Genomic DNA, 6,419 nt, shown 5'->3' with positions numbered 1-6,419 from the left:
GGAGGTGCAGGACTCCAGGGCCAGGAATCGTGCCACCCGACCCAGTTCTGGCCCCGGCTGGTACCCCAGTCCAAAGCGATGATTTGGACAAAGACCTGAGTCTGAGCTCCGTAAGACCACTGTGTGACCTCGGGACACGTCATCCCTAGAGGCAGAATCCAAGAGGTGGTCCCGCTGACTCCATGACCCTTGGCGCGGAGCTTTGCTCCACACCTGGTGTTGAAGGATGAATAATTGGAGGAAGAAGCGTGGGCTCAGAGGTCACCTCGCCTATCTGAGCCTCAGTTTCCCCAGCCGTAAAGCGAGGGGACTTGCCTCACAGAGCTGTTACAACACATAGAAGCCTAATGAATGTAAGTTCCTTGTCTAAGCCCGAGTCATCCACGTCCCTTCAGAGACCCCCCGCTCCGTGCTTTCAAACCAGTCCCTTCCATCCACCTGTTTTTCAAATTCTACCGACTTTGAGCAGCTTGTCTACGGCCACACGCCCCACAGCCACCTCTACCCACTGGTTTCTCAGTTGGAGAGACCCAAACTCTGGCCTCTGGGTTAGGAGGTCCCGGTGAGGGGTGTTCCTAGCAGATGTCTCCCCCGGGGCAGGTGTGAGAGACCCAGCAGAGGGCTCTGTAATTACTGTAGTTCACCCTCCAGCCCTCTCCTCCACCAGCTCTAGACCTGGTAGCGTGAGGGAAGGAAGCCTGCGTGCCCCACGGCTGGCCCAGGGGCCAAAGATCCGGCCTGACTGCTTCCTCGGTGATTCACAGGGCATCAGGCTTGGCCATTAATTGTGCCATGTTCCGCACTTTCCCTCCTCCACACTTTTGCCCACAGGATGCCCTCCTCTTGAAGGTCCTTCTTCTTAGCCCCCTTTGTCCTTTTCAAAGCCTCACTCACATCCTGTATCTTCCTGGTACAGAACCACAGCCACCACCTCCAACCCACTACCTGGCCAATGAGGCATGAGTATCCCCCTACCCTGGTGCTTCCAGAACAACAGGACCTCCCCTCTGGCCTCACAAATAACTTCCTGTGGACTCACCACAAAGTTTGAGCCCATGCCAGACTCTTTTACCCACCTAGCACCATTTGAGCCTCACGGCAGCCCACACAAGTAGATTAATTCCCCTCCCCAACTTCCCGATAAGGAAACAGAGCCTCAAAGAAGTAAAGTAACACGCTACAGGCCCACTGAGCACAGACCAAGCACTGGCTGTGACTGCAGGGATTGTTGATATGGTTGCTCAAAGCCATATAGCTTTGGACCCCACAGCTTGTCCTGGAGAGCTTATGACTATCTTGGAAAGCAGAGGTGATAAGATCCAGCCTGCCTCTTTTCCTGCCCAGTCCAGCGACCACCTGACTCATCTCTGCTGCTGTCTGTCCTGCCCTGAGCCCAGCACAGCCCAGCAGTGAATGCCTGTTGAAGGAATGTTGGGACTTTGACCACCAGCCTACTTTTCTCATTCTGCTCCGATGACAGTCTGACCCCAAAACAGCCCCCACATGGCCACTTTCTACCCAGCAGTACCCTATACCTGAAATGCCACCAAGCAGCCCCAAGCAAGTCCTCCTCATGACTCCCATTCCCAGATTCAGCTCCCTTTGACACTTCTACCCCAGGCGCCAGTTTTCCATCCCACAAACCCTCCCTTTCCATGACCTGGTGTAGTAGAAAGTGCCCAAGGTCCAGGGGTCACCCCTTGGGATTCTTGCTCTGCTACTTCATCTCTTACCTACATTCCCTCCCCTAAAATAGGGTTGGTGTTCTGTGTAACCTCTCAGATGAGGTGTGAGCATCAGACAATGCCGTCTAAGAAGCAGGCTGCATCTGAAGAGTGAGGGATTAAGGTGATGGCAGAATCGAGAGGGAGTCCCTCTGGTTTTAGCTGAAAATTTTCAGAACCCTGTAGTATGCTGCCATTGTCCTGGCCTAAACCCTGCCAAGATGGAGGCCATTCGGGTTCTTCCATTCCCCCCTCGTCACCCTCCACAGAGGGGCCGCCGCTCTGCAGAGAACTCACTGCGTAGCTTCGTCCCGGTGAGTCATCCTCTCTCAGCCTCATGCTTCTCATCTGCAAAATAGAGATAAATCATTTTTGCTCTGTCGTAGGAGGCTATTGAAGAGATAAAACGAGGAAGTAGATAAAGAGGCTTCTGTGTTTGGCACTCTGACCAGCCTCTCAGCCTCTCTCTCAGTCCCGAATCTTCTCTATGGGGCTAGAGTAATAATATCTCACACCTCCAAAGACAAGATCACAGTCAATAGCTGTGTGACCACAGCAAGTCACCTAACTGCTCTGAGCCTCACTGAAAAACTGGAATTCAGAATTCAGTTCTTCTACTTGATACCACGTAAACTGTGTCCTTCGAGAGACACATGCAGGGTCACAAAGTTCATGCCCCTGTCCCATCACCCAGCCGAGATAGATACTCAACTGCCCAGTTCCCAAAGGAAACAGGCTTGGGCTCCATAGGCTAGTCACCCAAGGGTTCTTTAATCTCATCTCATTGGGCCTTCCTTTTCACATCTGCAATGCAGGAATAAAGCCCTGCCCAGGCCCTCAGTGTCCCCTAATTTCCCTCAGTCCATTCTTTTTTTTTTTTTTTTTTTTTTTTTTTGCAGTGCCCGGGAGTGAACCCAGGGCCTTGTCAAGGCAAGCACTCTACCAACTGAGCTATATCCCCAGCCCTCCCTCAGTCCATTCTTGCCCCTTCCCCTCTCACCATCCTCCCATCCATGAGGACTCAGATGTGCTCCTGATTTGAGTCTCCTGTACCCTGGGCCTTGCTGTCTGCACTGGCCTCTACTTCCTGCTTCTGACCCATTTACAGAGTGGGGCTGAGCCCATCCCTTATGAATATGCACGTAGGATAATGAGAGTGTAGGGCTGGGGGAGCATCTGGGAAGAAGCATTGCCGTATTCGCCATCCATGCTGCTCTCCCTGTGCACACCCCCAGCCAAGGTGCCTTCCTCCCAAAGGCTGAAGCAGTAACAATCATAATGCCCACAGCAAGCATCTTTGAGTGCCTACAGCCTACTGGCACTCTGCTAAAAGCGTAAGATGCATTTGAGATAGGACCTATATTCCTCACTTCACAGAAAAGGAAATTGATGCTCCCAAGAAGTTAAACTTGTACAGAAATTGTACATGGTATGTGCCCAGTGGTTATGTACACAGCCAGGGTGGAACCAGCTTATCTCCGGAGGTTGGTCGCCAGAGCTGGTGCTTTTAACCCTTGTGGTCTAAATGTTCAGGGCCAAGCCATGGCCATGGAGCCACATCTGGACCTCATAAACCAGCAGATGAACCTATAGTGGTCTTAGGTGACCAAGGTCTTGGAGTGGACCCAGTCCTGGAAGTGAGTCCATCCAGAAAGCATGGAGACAGGCGGAAAGGTGCGTGCTCAGAGTGCGTGCTCACACGTGAGCAGGCACACACACACACGGGGTGCGGTGTGTGCACAGATGCTAGCACAGCTGCCCTGTGGTTGCCCACTGTATGTGCCTCTGTGCCATTTCTGTGCCCTTTTCAACCAACAGTTACAGAGTGCCAGCTGTGGGCCAGGTGCTGTGGACAGAGCAGGACGGTCCCCACCCACCCACGTGGAGAGGATGGTGAGGATGTTCTGCTGTGCTTTGTCCCCACATGCACTGATGCTCCAGAAGGACCCACTTCCTCTGGGCCAGTGACCACTGGGTGAGAGGGACACTGTGGGGGAGGTGGGGAAAGTGGCCATGGAGTGGAGAGCTGCAGGCCTGAGGATGCCAGAGGTCTCCGGATATTCCTCCCAGATATCAAGGGTCTCTTAGGAATGCACACAAGGGACCATGGTGGGGGGCTGGGTGTGCTGTTCGCCGTGCGGATATGCATGGCTGTGTACATGGAGCGTCCGTACATGAATTTGAGACAGGAATGAGTATGTGGAGTGTGCACAGTAGGTTTTACATGTAGGTGTGGGTATGGGTGCGTGGGCATGAGCAGAGCCTGCTGCTGTGGAGGAGAGGAGGGGCAGAAACAAATGAGATGGAGGGATGGAAGGAGAGAGAAAGGAGTGGGTGGATGGAGAGATGGCTGGGGGCTGGGTGGGGGATGGATATGTGATGAGGCATATTCTGCACAGTGGAATCGTAGGCTCCAGTTGGTGCCTTTTTTTTTTTTTTTTTTTTTTTTGTACCAGGATTGAACTCAGGGGCATTTAACCACTGAGCAATATCCTCAGCCCTTTTTTGTACTTTATTGAGAGACAGGGTCTTGCTAAGTTGCTGAGGGCCTTGCTAAGTTGCTGAGGCTGACTTTAAACTTGTGATCCTCCCACCTCAGCCTCCCCAGCTGCTGGAATTACAGGTGTGCACCACCATATCCAGCTGAACAATTCATTTAACCTTTCTGGATGCTTGAAAGTTTTTATAGTAAAATGTATCCTCAAAGTAGGCTGGATGTCTAGTCCCAGGGAATTGTGAACAAGGTGGAAAGAACAGAATGCTCAACGATTTTTTTTTTTTTTAAACAGGGTCTCACTAAGTTGCTGAGGCTTGCCTTGAACTTGCAATTCTCTTGACTCAACCTCCCAAGTCTCTGGGGTTATAGGCATGCACCACTGAGCCCAGAAAACATTTTTTTTTTTTTGTAATTCCTATAATTATCTTGTGAGTCTCTCAATTGGGTTACATTGCACCCACTTAAAATGTTAACTCATTAAATAAGAGTATGGAAAACATACCACAATTGTGACCACGCTATTTTGGACTTTCTTATTTTTAACTTATTGGGAGCCTCGAAAAGTAGAAGTGGTGCGGAGCGCAGCAGCATGCATCTGCCATCCCGGCAACTTGCAAGTCTGAGACAGAAAGATTGCAAGTTCAAGGCCAGTCTCGGAAATGTAAGCAAGACCCTCAGCAACTTAGACCCTCTCTCAAAATAAAAAATAAAAGTGGCTGGGGATGTAGCTCAGTGGTAAAGCGACCCTGGGTTCAATCCCAAGTATGAGAGAGAGAGAGAGAGACAGAGAGAGAGAGAGGAAGAAAGGAAACCTGGAAGCAGTCCGAGGCTCCCTCTGCCTGTGAGTCGCTGCTGGCCAGCTGCACGCGTGGGTGAGCAGGTGTGTGTGCCAGCGTCGGGGATGTGCCCTCACTGACAGTGTGGCCCCTCGAAGTCCCCTTGAGGCTAGCACCATTCCTAGGGTGAGGGGAATGTCTTGGGGCAAAGCAGGGCAGCCACCAGCCCCAGGGCAGTCTTGGGGACCAGGAACTCTGTCATCAGAGGCTTGGACACGCTCAGGCCAAGCGGCGTCCCCTGGCCAGCAGCAGGAGCGTGGGTGGCTGAGGTGGTATTCCCTAAAGGAGGGTGGGGTCAAGGCAGTGTCCAGGGTCCCCCTGGAACACAGCAGCCCTCGCTTCCTCCCCGTGCATCCAACACCTCCTGCCTAGGCCACTCATGCCCCCGGCTCAGTGACCCTAGGCCCAAGCTGCCACACCCTCTCATACAAGTGGGGAAACTGAGACTGCGGGAGGATGTAGTTGCACAAGCCACACAGCCAGTTGGCAGCAGGGCCCCTGCACAAGAGGGATTCAGGCCCAGTAGGCCCAGCGAGTGAAACCCAGGGTGTCCTCCTGTCTGAGCCGGTCACAACAGGATCCATGAGGCCAGGTGGGGACCAGAAATGGCACCTGGCCGAGAGGTGCTGGGTTGTAATCCCAGCTCTACCATGAACACTGTCGGGATGACCCTGGACGGCTCCCTGCCCCTCTCTGGATGTCACTTTCTCCATCTGTAAAATAAATGGTTTGAACTACAACAGTGGCTTTCACATAATATTTGAAGCAGAACCCCTCAGCTACAAGAGGAGCTGCCCTGTCCACAAAGGGAAGGTGACAGATAGCCATCGCTTGGCCCCCTTACCTCACCAAAGAAAGTTCCATCCAACTGAGAACCTGTGGATAAGGGACCAGCCTTCAGCTAGAACCAATTCTGACTGGGCCACTTGCCAGCTGCATGGACCCAGGCAAAGCTCTCAAGCCTCAACTTATCCATCTGTAAAATGGGAGCAACTATACCAACCTCCCAAGACTGGGAGACAAATAATGAGATAATCCATATCCAGTGCTTGTCACACGGCAATGGCACTACAACTTCAAGCCACAGTGACTGTTACTAGCTACCCCAGATGAGGACACAGTGGACTCACTGGCTTCACCGTAACTTGTATCTGCCATTCCAGACCCTAAGGCCAAAGCATCTAGACAGCTGCCACCTCACATTCTTCAGCCCGCCATCCTGTGCAGCTGCTTCAGAACAGCTGAGCGTGCTGGGGGTGCTGGGAGGCGGGCCTGGGCCCTGGGGAGGGGAAGCTCAGGGCTCCCTGTAATCAGACCAGGCTCAGAGTAGGGCCTGTTTCATCTGGACAACCCAGCCCAGAG

The sequence above is a fragment of the Sciurus vulgaris genome, assembly GCF_902686455.1.
Source record: "Sciurus vulgaris genome assembly, chromosome: 1".
Taxonomy (NCBI): Eukaryota; Metazoa; Chordata; class Mammalia; order Rodentia; family Sciuridae; genus Sciurus; species Sciurus vulgaris.
The sequence above is the reverse complement of the archived record's forward strand: the minus strand, read 5'-3'. Positions refer to the sequence as shown.